We start from the raw sequence: 23,173 nt of genomic DNA, 5'->3' as shown, positions 1-23,173 counted from the left end.
TGGAGTTCATTATTTCTGTAGAATCAACTATGTGTCCTTGTGAAATTCAGATATGAAATGAGGCTAACCTGTTCAATGTCAATACATGGTAAAAAACACACCTCAGTTCAACATGAGCAGTAGTTTGGCCCCAGTTTAGGCTTAGAGAAAATTCTGAAGGAATTGGCATACAATATGGAGCTCTATTATTAAAATTGCCACAAACATTGTTAGATGTGTTGACTTATTTAGACAGACTGGTTAAATATTTGTCAGGCATTACAGAGCCATCATTATCATAACAGTGGTAAATAGCATCATTTTAATGCACTTGAAAATGTTGCCTTGTACATTGATTGAGGAACTAACAAGAACATTTGAAACAAAGCACAGATCGACATCACAGTGATTTTCATTAAAAGTGAGATGATTTGTTTAGATGTGCCACTGAATGTTAAAAAGCAGCTCAGAACAATTGAACATAAACTTTACTATCATTCTGCAGTAGCTTTACCTGATAAAGTGTTAGGATTTTTAAACACTCAGCCTACACACAGCATGAGAACTGAATGCTCAACTAACTCTTATCCCTCCAATCCTGCCTGCTTTCAAGGCTCATTTACAGTCTTTTCCTTCTTCCAGGATACAATCTTCTCTCCACTGTTTTCATTTAAGTTCTCCTTTTAAATTTCTTTATTGTCCTCTAATGCATCTTTTTTCTAAAGATTTTGAATCTTGTGTTCTTTTTCCAAAATCTTTTGCTTCTAACCTGTTTGCACAATTTCTTTCACCTATTTTTTGCCCCTCAGCCATTTCTTGGTGGCTCACAGTGTTTATTCTCAACATAAGAACTCCAAACCTAGAAAAGCAAGGAACTCTAAATGCATGATTCAAGGTGAGGGTGGCATCATCATAGTTTCCAAGGTTAAAATGCACGGATTAAAACTGTGAGACCACTGTAGTCAGTGGGAAATTTGCCAGTTTCCAATAAGACCGTAATTTCACTTGTGTCGTGGTTTGAGCCCAGCCGGTAACTCAGAACCACATAGCCGCTCGCTCACTCCCCCCCTTCTTCCTCCCCCGCTCCCGGAGGGATGGGGAGGAGAATCGGAAGAATGTAACTCCCACGGGTTGAGATAAGAGCAGTCCCGCAACTAAGGTATAATACAAACCACTACTGCTACCACCAATGATAATAATGATTAGTGAAATAAAAAGGGGAGAGGATACAATTGCTCACCACCCGCCGACCGATACCCAGCCCGACCCAAGCAGTGATCTGGGCCTTCCGGGTAACTCCCCCCGGTTTATATACTGGGCATGACGTGCTGTGGTATGGAATACCCCTTTGGCTAGTTTGGGTCAGGTGTCCTGTCTCTGCTTCCTCCCGGCTTCCCCTCCTCCCTGGCAAAGCATGAGACTGAAAAGTCCTTGGTTGGAATAAACATTACTTAGCAACAACTAAAAACATCAGTGTTATCAGCATTGTTCCCAGGCTGAAAGTTAAAAAACACAGCACTGCACCAGCTACTAAGAAGGAGAAAAATGACTGCTATAGCTGAACCCAGGACAGTATCCACCCCTTATTCCATACCATTCACGTCATGCTCAGATCCCACATCTCTCAACACACCATCACCCCTGTCCCATATATACACATATATATACACCCACACCCACACACAGAGAAAGATATCATTCCCTAGTCCATGGACCAATCCCTGTAAAATTGCTGAACTCATCCAGTCCATGATATCAGGCTCCATCTCTTGTAATAGTCTTTCAGGGCAGGAAAGACGGTATGTAGTGTTGGGTTGTTGCCTGCTGATGTTACTGCCAACCTCGTCTGGTTTCCTCAAAATTCATTCTTTGTTGAGGTGATGATCGGAGGGAAGTCAGGGTCAATTGCTGGCGACCTGAAGATATCTAGCTGGTGGGCTATAAAAGTGTTATAGAGCAGGCAACAGCGTACAATTGAGTTCATTGGCTGTTTTCCCCCAAAATCAAATCCCCTTGAGGTACACATCGGACTTCCCCATCTTCCCGCATTACCCACCAAGTATATCCAGGTCCCTGAGCAAAAGCAACCCCACGAGTGGGTTTGCCTTTACCTGAAGCAGGAATAACCCAGACTGTCTTCCCCAACAAATTCTTTATGTGCACCACAGGAACTTTATCCCCCTCTACAGTACGTAAAAGTTCTGATTGGGCTGGGCCAGCCCTGTTGGCAGATCCCCTACTGTTGACCAACCAGGTGGCTTTTGGTAAATGTGTATCCCAGTGTTTGAAAGTCCCGCCACACATTGCTCTCAGTGTGGTTTTTAACAGCCCATTGTACCGTTCGATTTTCCCAGAGGCTGGTGCATGGTAGGGGATGTGATATACCCACTCAATGCCATGCTCTTTGGCCCAAGTGTCTATGAGGTTGTTCCGGAAATGAGTCCCATTGTCTGACTCAATTCTCTCTGGGGTGCCGTGTCGCCACAAGACTTGTTTCTCAAGGCCCAGGATAGTGTTCCGGGCAGTGGCGTGGGACACAGCGTATGTTTCCAGCCAGCCGGTGGTTGCTTCCACCATGGTAAGCACATAGCGCTTGCCTTGGCGGGTTGGTGGGAGTGTGATATAGTCGATCTGGCAGGCCTCCCCATACTTGTACTTCAGCCATCGTCCTCCATACCGGAGAGGCTTTAACTGCTTGGCTTGCTTAATTGCAGCACATGTTTCACATTCGTGAATAACCTGGGCAATAGTGTCCATCGTTAAGTCCACCCCTCGATCACGAGCCCATCTATATGTTGCATCTCTGCCTTGATGGCCTGAGGTGTCATGGGCCCACCAGGCTAAAAATAATTCACCCTTATGTTGCCAATCCAAGTCCATCTGAGCCACTTTAATCTTAGCAGCTTTATCCACTTGCTGGTTATTCTGGTGTTCCTCAGTGGCCCGACTCTTGGGTACATGAGCATCTACGTGGCGTACCTTCACCACCAGGTTCTGCACCCGAGCAGCGATATCTTGCCACAATGCAGCAGCCCAGATGGGTTTACTTCTGCGTTGCCAGTTGCTCTGCTTCCATTGCTGCAACCACCCCCACAGGGCATTTGCCACCATCCATGAGTCAGTATAGAGATAAAGTACTGGCCATTTTTCTCGTTCAGCAATGTCCAAGGCCAGCTGGATGGCTTTCACCTCTGCAAACTGACTCGATTCACCCTCTCCTTCAGCAGTTTCTGCAACTTGTTGCAGGGGACTCCACACAGCTGCCTTCCATCTCCGATGCTTTCCCACAATATGGCAGGACCCATCAGTAAACAAGGCATATTGCTTTTCACTCTCTGACAGTTCATTATATGGTGGGGCCTCTTCAGCATGCGTCACCTCCTCTTCTGGTGACATCCCAAAATCTTTGCCCTCTGGCCAGTCCATGATGACTTCTAGAATTCCTGGACGACTGGGATTTCCTATTCGAGCTCGTTGTGTAATTAGTGCGGCCCACTTACTCCATGTAGCATCAGTTGCATGATGTGTAGAGGAGACCCTGCCTTTGAACATCCAGCCCAGCACAGGCAACTGGGGTGCCAGGAGGAGCTGCGCTTCAGTTCCGATCACTTCTGAGGCAGCTCGAACCCCTTCATAGGCTGCCAGTATCTCTTTTTCAGTGGGAGTATAGCTGGCCTCGGATCCTTTATATCCCCGACTCCAAAAGCCAAGGGGTCGACCTCGAGTCTCCCCTGGAGCTTTCTGCCAGAGGCTCCAGGTAGGACCATTCTCCCCAGCTGCGGTATAGAGCACATTTTTCACATCTGGCCCGGCCCGGACTGGTCCAAGGGCTACTGCATGAACTATTTCTCGTTTAATTTGTTCAAAGGCTTGTTGTTGCTCAGGGCCCCATTTGAAATCATTCTTCTTCCGAGTCACGTGATAGAGAGGGCTTACAATCAGACTGTAATTTGGGATGTGCATTCTCCAGAACCCCACAACACCTAAGAAAGCTTGTGTTTCTTTCTTGTTAGTTGGTGGAGACATTGCTGTTATCTTGTTGATCACGTCTGTGGGGATCTGGCGGCGTCCATCTTGCCATTTTATTCCCAAAAATTGAATCTCCTGTGCAGGTCCCTTGACCTTATTCCGTTTTATGGCAAAACCGGCCTTCAGCAGGATTTGGATTATCTTCCTCCCTTTCTCAAAAACTTCTTCCGCTATATCACCCCACACGATGATGTCATCAATGTATTGCAGGTGTTCTGGAGCTTGCTCCTGTTCCAGTGCAGTCTGGATCAATCCATGGCAGATGGTAGGGCTGTGTTTCCACCCCTGGGGCAGTCGGTTCCAAGTGTACTGGACGCCCCTCCAAGTGAAAGCAAACTGTGGCCTGCATTCTGCTGCCAAAGGGATTGAGAAAAATGCATTGGCAATGTCAATTGTGGCATACCACTTGGCTGCCTTTGACTCCAGTTCATATTGAAGTTCTAGCATGTCCAGTATGGCAGCACTCAATGGTGGTGTGACTTCTCTCAGGCCACGATAGTCTACTGTTAGTCTCCACTCTCCATTAGACTTTTGCGCTGGCCATATGGGGCTATTAAAGGGTGAGCGGGTCCTGCTGATCACTCCTTGGCTCTCCAGTCTGCGGATCAGCTTATGGATGGGAATCAAGGAGTCTCGGTTGGTGCGATATTGCCGCCGGTGCACTGTTGTGGTCGCAATTGGCACTTGTTGTTCTTCGACCTTCAGCAACCCCACAACAGAAGGATCCTCTGAGAGACCGGGTAAGGTGGACAGCTGCATAATTTCCTCTGTCTCCAAGGCAGCGATACCAAAAGCCCATCTATACCCTTTTGGGTCTTTGAAGTACCCTCTCCTGAGATAGTCTATGCCAAGGATGCATGGAGCCCCTGGACCAGTCACACTGGGGTGCTTTTGCCACTTCCTCCCAGTCAGGCTGCTTTCAGCTTCCAGCATAGTTAACGCTTGGGATCCTCCTGTCACTCCAGAAATATAAATGGGTTTCACCCCTTGATACCTTGATGGCATCAGAGTACACTGTGCACCGGTATCTACTAGAGCCTTATACTTCTGTGGGACTGATGTGCCAGGCCATCTGATCCACACAGTCCAGTAAACCCGATTATCCCTCTCCTCCACCCGGCTGGAGGCAGGGCCCCTCTAATAGTGATCATAAAATTCTCCACTTCTGTCTTGTAGAAAAGGATTAGTATTCCTTATCACAGGAGCTGGAGTAAAATCAGCTCTTTCACTGCATCTGGGAAACTGCTCACCAGAGACTGGAGCAGCAGCTTTCCTGGGAGGATCATCCTTGACCATTGTTCTCTTCAGTTCACGCACCCGTTGCTTCAGAGCTGAAGTAGGTTTTCCATCCCACTTTCTTATGTCTTCTCCGTGATTCCGCAGGTAAAACCATAGGGTGGCCCGTGGCGTGTACCTCCTATATTTTCTTTCTCTAGCAGTAGGGCGCCTTCTGTTAATAGCTGAGACATGGGTTGGTACGCGTGGGGAGCTGGATAGATCGGATAAATCGTCTCTCAATTGTTTGAACTCCTGGGACAGTTTTTCTACAGCTGAAATGATGGAAGGGGTGAGATTGTCTTCGAACTCTCGGAGTTGACGAATCAGGTAATCCACTGTTGGTGATACTCCATCATTCCAGGTCATTGATGCCAATGTGTGGGCATATGATGATGGCGCACTCCCTGTAAGTTTCCGCCACATGGGTCGTGTACATTCGACTTCATCTGGATCTATGGATGTGTTCCTGGCATCCAGCCTACGATAGATCATCTCTATAATGGCTGATTCCCTTAGGGACTGGATGCCTTTCTCTATCGTGGTCCAGTTGGCTAAGCGACTTGTAATATCGTCTTTGTAGGGAAACCTTTCCTTCACAGCTGCCAGGAGCCGCCTCCAAAGACTGAGGGCTCGCTTCTCTCTTGCAATTTCTTTGTCAATTCCTCCTTCCTTAGCAAGTGATCCCAGCTGCTTGGCTTCCCTACCTTCTAGTTCATGACCGTTGGCCCCATTGTCCCAGCATCGGAGCAACCAGGTGACAACGTGCTCCCCTGGAAGACGGGTGAAATCTTTTCGCATATTCCGCAGTTCGGTTGAGGTCCGGGGTTGAGAAGTGACCTCTTCTTCTTCTTCCTCTTCCTCTGACCCACGTAGTAGTAACTCTTGTTCAGATGCTGTTGCATGTAGTAATGGCATTGGGTCTTCATCTTTCTTTGCTTCGCGGGTTGCTCTTTGTGCCTCTCATCTGCTTTTGCTTACAGGGGCAACAGACATTGTCACAAACTGGCCATTTGGTTTAGCTGCAGTGTTTGTCACTGTGGTTGGAGTGGCTGCAGTGTCTGCCACTAGGATTGGAGTGGTTGCAATGTCTATTGCTGGGGTTGCTGCAGCTGTTGTGCTTGGGAGTGGAGTAACACCAACAGCTGCATTGTCTGTTGCTGTCGGGGTTTGAGTAGCTACTGTGCTTGTCACTGGGGTTGATGTAGCTGCGGTGCTTGAAGTAGCCATATTGTCTGTTGCTGTTGGGGTTTGAGTAGCTACTGTGCTTGTCACTGGGGTTGGTGTGGCTGCGGTGCTTGGAGTAGCCACATTGCCTGTTGCTGTCGGGGTTTGAGTAGCTGTTGTGCTTGTCACTGGGGTTGGTGTGGCTGCGGTGCTTGGAGTAGCCACATTGTCTGTTGCTGTCGGGGTTTGAGTAGCTGTTGTGCTTGTCACTGGGGTTGGTGTAACTGCTGTATTTGAAGTTGGAGTAGTTGCGTTGTCTGTTGTGGTCAGGGTTTGAGTAGCTGTTGTGCTTGTCACTGGGGTTGATGTAGCTGCTGTACTTGGAGTAGCTGTGTTGTCTATTGTGGTCAGGGTCTGAGTAGCTGCTGTGCTTGTAGTTGGCATAGCTGCGTTGTCTGTTGCTTTGCCATCAGATCCAGAGACATTTTTTTCCCTTTGAAGGTGCTGGATAGTGTTGAGCAGGGCTCTGTAGGCGTAGGCCAAGCCCCAGCACGTTGCCATGATTTGTCCCTCTCTGGTATAACCAGGACGACAGCACACCTCGTTTAAGTGTTTTACTAGTTTTTCCGGATGTTGCACTTGTTCAGTGGTGAAGTTCCAAAGCACTGGAGGGGCCCACTGTCCTAGATACTTGCCCGTGCTATCCCACACACCCTGCCACTCATAACTGTCCAGCCTCAGGGAAAATCTCTTGGTGGTCCTCCTATATCGTCATCTAATCCTAGACCAGATTCGAACCTGATACTGCTGAATTTTTGAGATTAAACGAAATAGGATGTTCCTAGGACGGGATGGCCGTGGGTAAAACACACTCCGTGTGTAACCAACCCAGGACAACTTGGTATGATAATCAGTCTGACATAAGTCAAGATCCTTGCAGTCTAGATTACAACTAATCATTTTCTGTCACACCAGATGCTAAACTTTGTCCATCTGAATATCTCAGCACAGTCAGACTTACAGTAATATAGGAGTTTAACCTCAGATCCACCTCTTACACCTAGCAGGATGCTTTCTTAGTGGCCTCTGACTCAAGGAATAAGGTGAAAACTGTTCCAAGCAACAGTTAATTAGATAAGTGTTTCATTATTTAAGCCAGAATAAGAGGTGAACTTTTATATTTAGCCAGATATTCTTTACACATTGTTTTCTCTTTTAAGGCAAATAGATCTCAAGATTTCTGGATTTTCTTAAAAGCGTTCTGAGAATTTTTCTCTCTCTTTATAAATTGAAGTTGCTAATTAAGAGATAACCTTACTGTCAGTACTCAAATGCATAAAGCATTAAGTGCCATGGAAAAGCCTATAAATAAATAATATTTTGATTCATTTTTAGTTCTAGAAAGTACCTCATACTTAAATGTTTCCACTGAATGATACAAAATATTGATATTGAGCTTAGCTGCGAATCCAAAATGCTCATTTTCTATAAAGCCGCTTTTTGTTAACACGAAGTATTTTAAAAAGTTCTTTGCTGCAGCCAGAATTGAAGATTATTTTACAATTTGTATTTTTGAGGGATTATAAAAACCTTCTCTTTCAAAGGTAAGAGGAAAGGGAAGAAATGGTGCCAGATAGGAAGACCAACATATATGTAGGCCGATGTAAAAACTTCTTCGTACTTGCTGAATCTTTTCCTTTTCTGAGAGTCAACATCTTTCTTCATAGTTGTGACAAACTTATCAACCATTGCAGATGACTCAAAATTTAATTTTTCAGTGCCTGTATTTACCCAAAACTTCTACCAGATTTGTCCACCAATGAAAGCAAGTAGTTATGACTATGTTTATAATGTATCACACCACCTGGATGATATGATTGAAAATTCTAGTACCCACAGAATATCACATATATTTTTCACTAAATTGCTGTTCACATGGTTTAACAAGTAAGAATTTCCTTCATGAAATAGATACATCCTCGTATGTGGAACTAAGCTTCTAAACATACTTTTTCAGAAAGAATATTTTCTGTTGCAGTCAAAGGAAAGAATTATTCTTTCTTTTTGATTATTTTAGAAAATATTGGACTAATAATACAAAGTGGCATTCAAATACAAGACATAAAATTGAAGGTGTTTACAGTAGAGTCAAGTTCCAGTAAAATGTGTATTTCACTGTTATAGAGGTAAACTAGCAAATACAGAGCGGAATGTTTGATTCAACTGTAGATCACAGAGTCTTTAAAGAAGTTATGTGTTAAAACCACATAATGTCAGTGACTTATTTTCCTTTGCCAGTTTGAGATGATTAGCATTTTCATGATGATGCATTTTCAGATTGCCACTGAATGGCAGAAATCTTCTGACCCTTGGCGTAAACAGAACAGACATTACTCTAAGATGTAATGATCCAAACCATAACTGGTTTATTTCATGATTTCTACTAGGGCAGACTCTGTGTGTTTCATTCCTTCTTAACACACTAAAATTGCACCTGTTTAATTATGTTGTTATAGAATTGGATGTTGTTTCACTGGTTAAAACTCTATTCCACTTAATATGGAGTCTGTGTGAGACATTCAGAGCCCTTGCAGGCCAGGCTGACAATTACTGTTCTGGACTTGATCAGAGGATAGCCAGGCACAGGAGCTGCATCAATTTTACTGCAATAGCTTTTAATCGATATGAGCCTAATGCTATCATTTTTATAAGCAAGCAAAATATAGATATAGATATATGTTACTCCTCCCTTCCTATTCTTCTGTGTTATATGTTACAGGCTGACCAAAAAGCACATCTGCAGGTACAAAAAGGTCAGTTCACTGCTCATGTCCTGTTTCATGACTTTTTGAAAGTCTTACTGTTCATTTCCCCAAAAACAAGGGGAGCCTGTCTACTCCTTGCACTTCATTCTGATCTTTATTTCATTGGAGCAAAAAAAGAGTACTGTCATTAAAGCAGATGGATTTCAGTTAAAAGCTAATATTACTTCAAATCTTTTGGACTTCATCAAGCTGTGCTTCCGCCTTCATGACAGGAGTTGAAAGCAAAGGTTTAATTCTACCATTACTCCTTCCTGATTACCAGAAAATGGTTCAAGTCTCAAATGTAAGAGTAGGGCTATTTGAATTGCATGGACATTAATGGATCCTAGTACTGGAGTTCTGCACTCTCTTGGTTGTACGCCACTCAGTCAGTCAAACTGGATGTTACTATTTCTTTGGGTAATATGGGAGACACAGCCCTTTTCAAGACTGTAAGATAATCCAGGCTGAAGGATCTGTGCCATGATGTTAGTAAGGGGAGATTCATGCAGATGCCTAGCAAGTATAAAGCCATCCTACTACACTGAATGAAATGTAACTTCATTGGTAATACAAGCTGAAAGTAGACATTCTCTTCAGCAGAAAAAGGGTCGTGGGCAAAAGCTTTACATCTTTGGATTTTGGCTCTGTATTCTTTGAGCATATCTTAAGAGCGTTCCCAGAGTTCAATTTTAAATACTAGGGACGAAGCACTGTTTTCATTTGCACCAGTGTAAATGTGAGTACTTTGGTGGTCTCAGCTGTGTAACTTAAGAGTCAGTGCTGCAATAAAGGGGATCAGCACTTACCAGAAGGAAGCCACTTCTCCCAGCATTTCAGCAGCAACTGCTTTAAAATGACTGGAGTTGTACCAGTCTAAAGCCCACAGAAGGAAAAGCATAATCAGCTCCTTATTGCTCATAATAATTTTCAAATGCATTCCTAAACTTTGTGTAGGGTCTCTCAATGCCAGTATAGCTTGTCAACAACATTTGGGGACATATGTAACAACAAATGTTTAAACAGGTCTTTCCATAAAACAGAGGCATTAAAAAACAGTACGTCCTTGCAAAAATTCTCTCCTGTAATTTAAATCCAAGAATCTTAATCCTCCTTTCAAAGCAGGGTAAATCAGAACAACTCAGCTGATTTCAAAGAGGTTACACTGGGGTAAATCTTGTGTAATCTATCAAACAAATCAAATTCAGAGGGTCTATGACCATGTATTCTGTATTATTAGTTGATATGTCTATGTTGAAAAGAAAATGAAAATCCTTATATACCCCAAGACAGAGTGCATTCTCAGTTTCAAAAGCCAGTTTCAAAAAGATATTTAACCATTTTCTTTGGAAAGCAATGAAAATATCCAGTGGAATATTTATGACTCAATTAAACATTTAAAATATTGAAAAAGGTTTAAACACTAAATATGGCTATGTCAGAAAATACCTGCAGTCTCGATAGATTCCTGACGGGATTTGTTTTTCACTTTTGGTGAAAAAGCTATTCTTTGTAAAATATTCCCACACATGCCTAAGTTTATTTCTCAAAGCAATACCACAAAGGATATGACCTCTTTACTCCTAGTAACCTTTCATGGTGCTGAATTGACTTGGACATTGGTGCCAGTCAACACAGCTTGATTTGCTATGGTAAGAATAAGATTATATCTAACAGACTATGTCATTTCCAGGTTCAATAGGCACAGATTTAAAACTAGTCCTCTCTTTGACCCTCTGGATTCTCTTGAACTATTGCACCTTCTTTGACAATGTTTGTGAATGAATGAATTCATGATGACTCAAGGTTATTTTAATGATAATGGCAATGCACTCACAAAGGAAAAAGGAAAAGGCTAGTAGTACTGGCACTAGTGCTTCTTCACCACAGCCGACTTCCTTTTTGACAGACTGACTGTGGAGTGAATTCCTGTTTATGGTCAAAGGCTGAAAGCTGTTGTGTGTCTGCAGCAGCGCCGCTGCTACTGATCTGTGAACATGACATGCCTGATAATATTGCATTGCCATGGCAACAACAAACACGGGGCAAAATTCTATTAGCTGGAGTGACTCACTGAGTCAAACAGATAATGTGATGGGCCTGGCCAACTGCCCAACAAAGGCTTATGTGAAAGTTGTGATGAATTAACTTTGCCTTGTTATGTCTGTTTTTTGTATAAATTCTCTTCTCACTACTTATTAAGTCCTCATATTTCTGGTGGTTGCTCAACATATATATATATATCACCGGGAAATACTCTGGCGGCAATTAGCCAGTCTGATGCCTAATATAGGGCTTACGCTGCTTTGTTTTAGAGGAGCATTTTTTCCTTTTCTTCCTTTTTCTTAATTTCTCTGCAGGTGATTTATGTGGAAAGACAAGTGCACTGTTTCTGTGAAAAAAACCAAGACCCCAGTCCCGTCCAAAATATTTGACAGTGTCTGAGAGGTGGGTGTGGCTTGGCACAGCGCTGCATTTGTTTATATGTTCATGCAAGTTTCTCTCTTAAATAGATGTTCCACAGAGCTGCTCTCTAATCAGTATGAGGGAGTAAAAAACCTATACCAGGCATCATCTGGACCTCACTCCTGGTATTTTAGATCACTGCCACTTCATTAACTGTAATTGAAATGAGGGGGGTCGTATTATGTTCTCTTTTATCACCATATAAGTCAAAAGTGGTATCTCCAACTCCCTATCATTTCAGAGGAACAATTAATAACTGACAGTAATCTGGGTATCTGCTCGTGGACCTTCACCATCATTTTTAATGTGCAAATATCCAAGGCAATATAGTCAAGCCACAGCCACCAAAAAGAAGCTTTACCCAGAAAATAAGTGACTGTCCTTGCCTCTCCATAGCATCACTGGCGCAACCTCTTCAGAGAAGTTCCCATATGAAAAGGCAAAAGGTCAAAGCTGACCCTAAGGTCACAAAGTGAAGGAAATCAATATATGAGACCAAAAGACAGCAGGGGGCACCAAGTAGTTGCAGCCCTTCACCTTTGGAAGAGAAATCCCAAATAAAGAACTCCAAAATATGGAGCTTTAGTGCTTCAGCACCAGGTCTCAGCAGGAGAGGTTGGAACTGTGGTACATATGGAGCAGGGTAACTAACTCAAAACAACAGAAAAAGTCCAGTGAAACTAAGAATGCATTAGTTTTCATGTTCAAGGGCCAAATTTTCCACTTCTGAGGAAAAAAAAAATGCAAAAAAGGATGAAAAAGAAGAAAATTTACTGTCTCAACTGTCCTTAAGCCTTCATCCCGACTTTAGTGTATTTAGGGTTGTAGGGTGCTCTCCCATCACTGCCACGTTCACACACACACACATGCGCACTAGTGCATACACCACTAGGTCAGACCGTGAGACTTCAAGCATTTGGAGGACATGAACATGGAAGATCATATTTCTGCCCAAATTTCCCATTCTTCTTCCCCCAGTCCGTTCCCTTTTCTTTTTTTCTTTTTTTTTTTTTTGGGGGGGGGGGGGGGGGTGTTTTGTTTTGTTTTGTTTGTTTTGCTTTGTTTTGTTCAAAAGCAAATTAGCTCATACTGCTAGGATTTTCCTGAAGCACAGTTAAGGCTGCCACAGGACCTCCTATGAAAAGAGATTTCCAAGTTCATATGGAGAGCTGTGAGAAAGTTAATGCAGACACGGGCATAGTTAAACCTTCCATGAACTTTCTAGAGTGAAGTATGGTCTGCTGGCTTACCCATTTTGTGCTACTCCCCTCTTCATGACAAGAGGATGATGCTTTGCAGGATAAAAAAAAAAAAAAAAGAAAAGAGATATGACCTTGGAAAATAAAATATCCTTATTGACAAAATGGTGAGATCTGGATATCCAAGGGTACTTTCAGGATGCAGGTGGGATAATGTTTCCTGGGGGTTTAGACTACACTACCTGTGACACATTCATCTTTAATTGTCACTGTCTCCTGATCTATTAAATTTTAAGGCAAAACCCAAAGAGGTTAACCTACATAATTTTTTCATCATTCTTACCAGAGACTCCTTGCACCAATGCCATAACTCTTGTTTGACCTAGAGCCTGCCTTCGAGAAAAAATATCCAATCTTGTTTTAAAAACTTGACGTGACAGAGAATGCACGACTTCCCTAAGCAAGCTGTTTCATTACTCTCCTCTAGAAATAAGCACTTCCCAGGACTATAAAGTTCCTTCTAAAACTGTGCCACTCCCCAAGCAATTTAAAATAGCCATTTTATATGACCTGTTGAATAATTTGCTTGAAAGTGTCCTTTCTGCCTTATGGCTGAGAGTCTGAGAAATATATCACAGCTATTTCATAAACATAGATTACATTAAATTATAACTATTTTTTCCTATTAAAAACAACTATATAACTTCAACTTCACTCCAAGCTGTTAGAAAATGATCTTATCTAGGTCACAAATGTGCTGAAATAAAGTAGCCATAGAAGAGTTTGTTTGAACTGCTCCTTCTTCCTCTAGGCTGAGAGATAAATGCATAAAAAGGAAAGTTCCAGCAATTCTAATAAGGAGTTTCTCTTTTCCATCCCCACCTGCAGGCTCACCAGGGAATTTACAAGTGATCCTAAAAATGTGTCTTCCTGGGTTAAAAGCAACCCAGCAAAGGAGGGTTAATAATTGAGACCTTGATCATTCTATCAGAGATCTACAACAGCATCAAGCAGTGTTCTAAACTGTGGTGGTTTGGGTTTTTTTAAATATAATTAATACACATTTCTCACATCTTAAATATTGGTTTGGGTAGTCCCTTATTTTGCTTAGTTCCTGAATCACAGAAGAAACTGCTCCATTGCAACAAGAGGCTAAGGGCTCAGTGCTTTTGGCAGATCCCATTAATTAACTGTGGGGACTGTTTTTAATCCAGAATTCTCTGCCTGCCTCTGCTGCCATCCTGGTCCTGCACTTGTGAAAGCATTGCCGACATTTAATTAAGTTGATACAGTGAAGACAGCTTCCATTACTCTCCTAAGAAGCTGCAGCTCCTGGACAGTATTTTGGTTACCTCAATGGAAAACCTATTTGGTTACCTTAGTTAGATAAGCTATTAAATACATTTAAAGATTTCTTTTTTTCTTGAACAAAATATAACCCTGATTTAAAAAAACAGCTTCTTTAAAAAAAATCTGAGCTATTTCCCTTTAAAAATAACTATCTAATAAAACCAGAAACATACCCATAGTATAAGACTATTTTCTAATTGGCAAATGATTGTCAAGCTGCAGGGTAAAAGAAGTAATGTATGTAGTTTGCATTAACCAGAAGTAACCAGAAGCACTGCTGTCACAGAATCACTACCACGCCTTGTTTCATTGCTGAGCGAGCAAATGCCAAAAACCCCCACATTTGTACAGTGAATTTAAGGTTTCTCCTTCCAGACTAGGAAAAAACTGGTGTTTTTTCCTCACATAGCTATTAGTTATTCAAACTTCCTGAGTGTGAATCAGCTTCAGCCTTGAGCTTTTTTTGTTCTCTATTGTCTTTTTGGTTTTCTGGAGTACTTAAAGGAGGCAGCTGGGATTGTCTTTAGGAAAGATGATAAAAAATACATCATGAAACTCCCTCACAAGAAAGTTTATATTTTGAAGGAGCAAGGCCACAGTGTACCATACCTGGAAAGACTGGCACAGGAATCTTTTGGTTTTTGGCAGATATCTGTTTCGTGAAGCATACATGGTGAGGGAGAGAGGAGGAGAGAGTCACAGATGTATAGCTTTTTTCTTATACAATTGGGGATACTGCTTTGCTGAAGTGCGTGTAAGTATAACCAGCATGCATTGCAAAGTTACACTAAAACAAAGCTAGGAGATGCACAGTTAAGCAGAATAGAAGGGGAAGAGAGCACCTTCCTTACAGATCCTTCTCCAAGTACCTCACTAGACCTCTGATGCCAGGGAGAGGAGCAGCAGCTACCACTTTTGCTGGTGGTGGTGTTAATACAGTGTCCAGTGTCACCTGGGGACACTCCAACAAAGTACAGCACAGCTGCAAGGATCTAGTACTAGTTCAAATCCTGGCCCCGCTATAGAAAAGCATTATCACCCTCTCCATTTATTGGCTGCATGGAAGTCAGCCTGCCTGGCTTTTTCTTTCAACCACGACTGGTAAGCGTAAAGCTGAATGCCTGCCGGCTCCGTGTTTGTGGCTGCATTCGGCTATGCACAGTCCCCCAGGGGTGGGAAGCCAGAAGGTCAACTCTGAATAACAGCCTCAAATAGTTTAAATAAGCTAAGTCACCTCAACTCTTCAGTGAGTATTTACCCCAATTTCCATCCAAATACCCTTGTTTGAACTTCTTAGTTAGGTTTTTTTACTTCTCAGTTAGGGGGTTGTTGTTTTTTTTTTAATAATCTTTTCATTTTTATTCTTGGAATCTAATCCACATAGTAGAAGACTCATAAAAAAGCATGAAAAAAGCTGTTCTTAAATTATCCAACCAGGCAAAAAATGTCAGGAAACAGATTTTTTATACAAAGTTTGCAGTCTTGCCTAAGTAGGAATGTTAGGGCAGTTTTTGAATAAGCTTCTGAATGCCTGAGACTTACCTGAACACAGTGTGAATACTAAAGTACATGCAGTTTTCCCATCAGTAGGTGAGAAGGATCTAAAACAGAATAATTCAAAGCATAATTAAGAAACAAAAGTTTCTGTTAATCAGTTTGCCTCCCCTTCACCCCAGGTTACATTTTTCCTAGCTGTTAATTAAGCTCTGCCAAAGTTACTAATCTTGATGAACTTTTGGTAGTAGGGAAGCATAAGGTTACTGGTTACATTTTTTCATGTATACTGTTTGAATATGCTCAGACAAGTTCATTCCTTCTATTCTTTTTCTGCTTCTTGTTTGGATGCACACACAGCCCTGGAAATTAATTATGCTGGAAGACAGAAAAACATTGGGATGAAGTACATTCATTTGGCATGTTATATAGGATGTCAACAAATCAGATTTACATGCAGCAATACATGCCTAAAGCAGTGTTTTAATATACTCCTTTTTTCTGAATTTCATAAATTCTATGTTTTCCATTTTTTAATTAATAAATTATCAGGAATGCTCATGAAAGTCAGAGAGTAATACCATTGCCTAAAACTAGACAGAGTGTTGATTAGACATAGCTCCTCTTTCTCATGCAAGTCTGTCAGACAAGGTATCTGATACTGGAGGGAGCCTGCCCCCATTAATCCACTTGGAAGTTGTACTGGGGCAGATACACGGCTGAGCTGAACTGCAACAGATTATGCAACCCTTCAGTGTATTTTAAACAGCTGGTATGGGGCAGAAGCTGTCTTTTCTTTGCCTGTTCAGTCCCTGTTGCTTAGGATCCCAATTTGTGCCTGGGACTCCTATGTGACACAAGAGCGAGATCAACAAAACAGCTGCCTAAAAAGCAATCAAACTTGTATAATTTTAAGCTATGTTCTGACCCAGTTCTCAGAGATAAGCTGTTATCACACTAAACCCCCGTGCCAGCCCAATTTCAGAAAATTTCCATCTTCTCTATTTTTAGCTTATAGTTAGAAAGTTGAAGTTATTTTAAATTAAATACATTTGAAATATATAAATAGAGCAAAGAAGGCACTGCACCCAGAATAGCTTTACCATACTTGCAAAGTTACATTTTCATTTTAATGAAAAAATAACATTAAATAGACAGTAGCATTTGCCTGTTGAGAGATGAGAACAATACAACCACACTTTGTATTGTTCAGTGGTACTAAAAGGAGATTGCCACCTTGGCTGTCTAGTGTGGTGTCTATTCTGACATCTTCAATAAGGGAGGTCATTGTAAAAGATTGTGAGATGATTTCAGATGCAGTAGTTCGGCAAGTCAAGTCACTGTCATCTGTCCAATGCTAGATTTTCCCTTGTCTTGGGTTCAGCTGCAACAGTTATTCTTCTCCTTCTTAGTAGATGGTGCAGTGCTGTGTTTCAGCTTTAGTCTGAGACCAGTGCTGATTACACGCCGATGTTTTAGTTGTTGCTAAGTAGTGCTTACCTCGATCAAGGACTTTTCAGTCTCATGTTCTGCCAGTGAGGAGGGGCACAAGAAGCTGGGAGGATGGAGAGGCAGGACACCTGACCCAAACTAGCCAAAGGGGTATTCCATACCACAGCATGTCATGCCCAGTATATAAACTGGGGGAGTTACCCAGAAGGCCCCGGAAGGCTCGGGTTGGGCTGGGTATCAGTCTGCAGGTGGTGAGAAATTGTATTGTGCATCACTTGTGTTTATTGTTTCCCTTCCTTTTTTCAGTCTTGTATTCTCTTCCCTTGTTATTTCCCTTATCATTATTATTATTATTGGTAGTAGCAGTAATAGTAGTAGTAGTTTTGTATTATACTTTAGTTACTGAACTGTTCTTATCTCAACCCATGGGATTTACCTTCTTTTGATTCTCCTCCCCATACCACTGGGAGCTGGGGGGAAGAAGGGAGGGAGTGAGCAAGTGGCTTCGTGATTCCGAGTTACGGGCTGGGCTTAAACCATGACACCTTGACACAAAAGATCATGAAAAGAACCTACTATTATACCTAGACAAGAATAATGTATTGGTGCAATTTTTCAAGTTCCCAGGAAATCATGCTACAAAGACTGGTCCTCAGGTCTCTAATCCAATCTACTAAAACCATCTTTAAGTTACAAAGTGACAAAAAGACAGAGATTTGTACACCTAAACTTTTTTTTTTTATGCCCTTACGGGAGCCTGTTTTCAGAAAAGATGGAACAATCCTTTTTGGAATATCTAATCTATTTAAGATGACCCTAAACCAAAGAATCCAAATGCCTAAAGTTTTCTGACTGCTTTGCCTCTAAGAACATGCTGGATATGAAGTCTGTGATAGATAAGATTGATTGCATTGAAATTTCTTGTATCCTTAACATGAGTTGAGCATTTTGTATTTTCTTGCACAATTTCAAAATGGGGTTTTTTTGCTTTCGTTAAAGAATCTGATGGAAAGATTTTGGGACATGATTTGCAATGCCTGATGAGTTCTCTTCAGGAACCCGATGCTCAAATTTTCTACAAGAACTCTGGTTTCTGCTTGTATTAACAGAAGACTCAGCAGTGATATATGACAGGAGGATTATTGTACGAGATATAAACATCAAAATGAGAAGCATGAATTAGGAACATGCAAACTATGCAAGCATTTTGTCTGAAAGGGATCTGAAAATCTGGACCTACATGAGGTTTTTGCCTGACAAGCACAATTTATTTTTTGTTGTAGTAATAGTAGTAATTATGTATCTGACTACATTGAGAAAAATATATATTTTAATATAGTGTACAAAGGTTGTTGATTTATCTTAAAAATAAACAAAATGGAAATTTTGATCAAGATGTTGAATACATTAAGTCAAGATGTCTCTGGTTGTAACAGATGATGATATTTTATGTACCTACTCATAAAAATGTTACAGATATCTAAAAAATAAATATATTAAATTCAAATAGAATTTAGTATGGAAGGTAATTTTAAATATTTGATGATATAATTAAGGATTGTTAATGTTCTTTATTTTCAGATTAAAAATTCATAGGGATTTTCATCCTTTTCATCTTTATTAGACAATGTGTTAGTCATAATTATTTGTTTCATATGTTATAAACATTTCATGAATAACAACTATTTAAAATAATAATAAAAATGCCTTTTCCTTTAATTGCAGTGACTGCAGCGTATGGAGATATTACATTGTATACAGTTACAATGCACATTCTGCCATTATTTCTCCTGCATTTTCTTTACTTGAGAAAGACAGCTCTAGGTTTTTCCATTTTTAAAAAGCTAAATAATTTCACTGAATTGTTTTAAAATGGAAAAGAGAAAATTCTTTGTGTTTATATTTAAAAAAAAAAATATTTTTCCTAGGGATCATTGGACTTCTCTGGTATTGAAGATGATACTTTGGAAAAGTGCTCCAAGGGCACTTAGAAAAAGTTACTTGAGAAAAAAATCTACACAAGGAACCTAGTGATTGAGAGGATCTTTACTGCCCAAATGAGCCTTTGCTGTTGAAGGCTTGCAAAGTTGTGTGTACAGTATCAATGCCACTTATATCCTGGAATCTGTAAGGAAGTGACTGGGAGCAATTTGGTTAGGCTGAAAAGAAAACGTCTGAAATAAGGCAGCGTTCTGCAAAATCCAGACCATCCCTAGTCTTGGACTCTCTACCAGTGACATAAATTAATGTAAACCATGGGACAGGGGGCAAGAGGTGGCTTGCCTCTGTTCTCCCTTCCCACTGAACTGTAGTTGGGGATTTTAAAATGCACCGTGAGGTATCTTGTGTCTCTAACTATTCTTATTATTTTTTAAACCATAAATTCTATATTGCATATATTTATGTTAAATAGAATCAATTGATTATGTTCTGATTAAGAGCTACAACACACCTATTGCCTAAAATTAACTCTGCCACTTTCTTCAGGTAAGAGCTGATGTGCATAAAAATTCTTTCTGCCCTTCATCAAACTCTTTTACACTTTCTACTCCCTTCTCCATAAGGTACAGGAGGTATATCATCATTTCCTGTTCCACATTTGACATCTGTCTAAATTTTAATCTCTTGATTTATATTTTAGATCACTTGTGAGCTCTGAAGGCAGTCCTGCCTTGCTAGCTCTGGTAGCTCTGGTGGATGCTTAGGCAAAACTAGTGGGAAAGCCCTACAGCATCATGAAATTTAACTGTTAGTTATAAGCTTTCACAGCTTTTCACAGAAGAGGGAGCATTTTCCTCCCTGGATGACCCTCACGGAAGCTGGACTCTGAGGACAATCACATTGCCAGAAATGGGAGAAGGTGGAGTGAACTGTTCTTTCAGTCCTGTGTTAGTATATAGAAAAGACAAGCTAAAAGCGCTGTGGGCTTCCTTCCAGAGACATCCTAACAAGGTGCCAATGAATGGAAAATTTGGAACCAATTTTCAAGGCAAGATCTTGTTTGAGTAAACATCTCCAAGGAAAGCAAAGCAGGAAAGGAGTTAAATCAAGAGGAGAAAACAAAATAGTGAAGAACATTATATGCATTTTAATTACAAAGTCACTTTTAAAAAGAATTCTCTTGCTTTTATGATTGGGGCTTTTTTGTTTGGTTTTTTCTGTTTTTGTCTTGGGATCTTTCTACTTTTTTTTTCTATTAATATTTTCATTTTTGTACTGTGTGTCCATGAAAGAAAGATACGGGTAGGAAGCTGAAAAAGACAAAAATACATAAGAATGAAGAAAAGAGGGAGGGGGATTGGAACATCATTTTGTTCTTCAGAAAAGCAGAAAAATTCCAAAATAACATTTGCTGTAACATCTTCAAATAAAACTGTAATAACCTTTTCAAATATATATATTTTTTTTCCTCTCAAAAAGTTTTCACCAATTGCAAAGATTATTTTTTTCCAGGAGAAAAGAAAGACTCCTAAATGGGCATTTGTATTTTTATTAACAAATTAAAACATACTGTCTTCAGATTTTCCATGTTAGAGTAGAAAGGCTATGGCCTTAACCATAAAAACATCGCTTCTACATCTGTCTGTCTTCTCAGTTTGCAAAAAGCCAAGCTCAATCATTATATTCTCACAACCTGATTTGATTTGAGCAGCACACATCTTGTATTCCTCACTGAATTTGGACAAGTCATTCTGGATAGGGATCATCTTCCCTAGATGCTTAGGTTTTTAAGTATAAGGTAGGCATCCAGACTTTTGTGGCCACAAATAAAAGCCTCCAGAGGATGATTAGCCTCATTCTAAAATCAGTGCCTAAAAGATGCTGGATGAATTGTTTCCTGTAACATTAAAGAGAGCCTAGGGTGATTTTACAAACCTTGAATGTCTATCTTTTAGTCAGCTAAACTTAGGCAAGATTACTCCCACTCATAATTTCTCTGTGTCTCGGTTTCCTCCTCTCTACAAAAAAAGATCACATTTCCCTGTTTCCCTGGGATGCTAGATGCCTAAATTAATTAAAGTTTGTAAAGCAGGTTGCATTTGTTGGATAAAGGCATTATATAAATGCGAAGTATGACAGACAGACTGATTGATTGAGTTAGATATGATAGATATCCTTTGGCATGCCAAAGTGGTATGGATGCCAGATGATATTATCTGAAAAATTTGGAATAGAGAAGTCAGTGAGGTCTGGGCTGAGTTGAGCCACATAAGGCACTCTCATCAAAGGGATAGCAGGTTTAGTTATACCATCATGCAAACTCAAAGGAATTCAAAAGTTTGCCCATTTTTGTTATCACACTTAATTTGCTGAAGTTATAGAGGGAAACATTATGAAAAATTGGTGAGTTTTACTGCTTGTGCATCCTTGAATTCATCATTATGCACAGTTTTAAAAAATGTACAGTATTTCTTCTTCTGTGGATGGAGTACAGCATTGTTTCTGTGATGGTTTATCATATTGGGTATATGAAGGGAATGGTGATTTCAGCTGTGAAATGTAAATTTCACTTATGGTGCTGATGGTGCCTATACAATATTTAAATATGCATTGTGTAATACATACATAATTCACAATTGTGCTTATAAAATGAGGGATGCAGTAAAAGGTCAGCAGACATAGACATATCATGATACAAAAAGACTATCAATGAGAATAAAAAGAGATTCAGTAAAAAAAAAAAAGAAAAAAGGCAAAAAATACCCAGAAAACCTAGGCTATATCTGAAGGTGGAATTAAAAAACAAGGCCTAAAGATTTAGTAGCATGTATTTAGTAGTATCCCTGGAGACAACAATACTCAAATAGCCTTAGCCAATAGTCTGATCATTTCCATGTGGCGAAGAGACACAATGGAAGCAGACGAGCATTCACATTGCTCTTTGTTACTGTCTTATGGCAAAAAATTAGATTGTATCTGTGTATGCTGCCACAAGACTTTGAGGTTTCTCCCCAGCAACCTCAACAATAAATTGCAATTGGATCTGTGCATTAGACAAAGTCATCTGACATGCAGCATGGTTAGAAATCAATATAGTCATAAGCATTGGGTGATTCTTCGTGTATAAACTGGGCACGAAGAAAAACTAATAAATAATGCACCCAAATTGAGGAAGCCTGGGAGAATGTTTAATTAAAGCTATAAATTCCTTTTCTAGTACTTTTAACCTTTGTCTTTGTCTTGAGTTTTTTTGACAACTAATTTGGATTTCTCTTGATATATTTGCATATGCTTACACAAAGTGTGAAGACAAAACTTATTCTAATTATCCCCTAGTTACATCCACAAATGCACTGGTGTGCCTCTATTCAACAGTTTAAAGTTAGCACACAAGCCTTTCTGTAGCTACCGTCGCAAGTAGATTGCATCCTCCACCAACATCCAGGAGGGTTTCACTAGTCATCCCCTTCACTCAACTATGTGTCTGATTGGGAAACACAGCAGGTTACCAAATATTATTTCTGATATTTGGGGAGAGACATTTTGGAATCAGAGAAAGATGAATGATAAACACCAATAGCCTGTGGCAAGCAATGAATGATGCACTTCTGGTCCATCTGCTTGAGAGCATGGTGGAAGAATCTTGAGATTTGTAAAATTTTTCTTGAATTAACTTTCTGTTGCCTGGATACTAATGTAAAATGACTAGTATGAAACAGTAAATAAACCAGAATCATTTCATGCATTTGCAAGTGTATTTGTAAGTTATTTTTAATTATTATTGCCTGTTCTGCTCTGTTGCAGATCCCTTGCTATTTCCTGTGTATTAAACAATGACAACACACTACTGCTAGATTAAAGAGATGAAAGCAGATTTTTTCATTAAGGCTCAAAAGCTAAAGGTTAGATCAGGCTCCAACAGTGAAAACCTGAATGCATTGTAATAAAGGATAAAACATCCTCTAGCATCCACATGATAAAGTACACCCTGACTGCACAAGGAAAGCTATAGAAGAA

This window comes from Strigops habroptila, chromosome 2 (assembly GCF_004027225.2).
Source record: "Strigops habroptila isolate Jane chromosome 2, bStrHab1.2.pri, whole genome shotgun sequence".
Classification (NCBI taxonomy): domain Eukaryota; kingdom Metazoa; phylum Chordata; class Aves; order Psittaciformes; family Psittacidae; genus Strigops; species Strigops habroptila.
The sequence above is the reverse complement of the archived record's forward strand: the minus strand, read 5'-3'. Positions refer to the sequence as shown.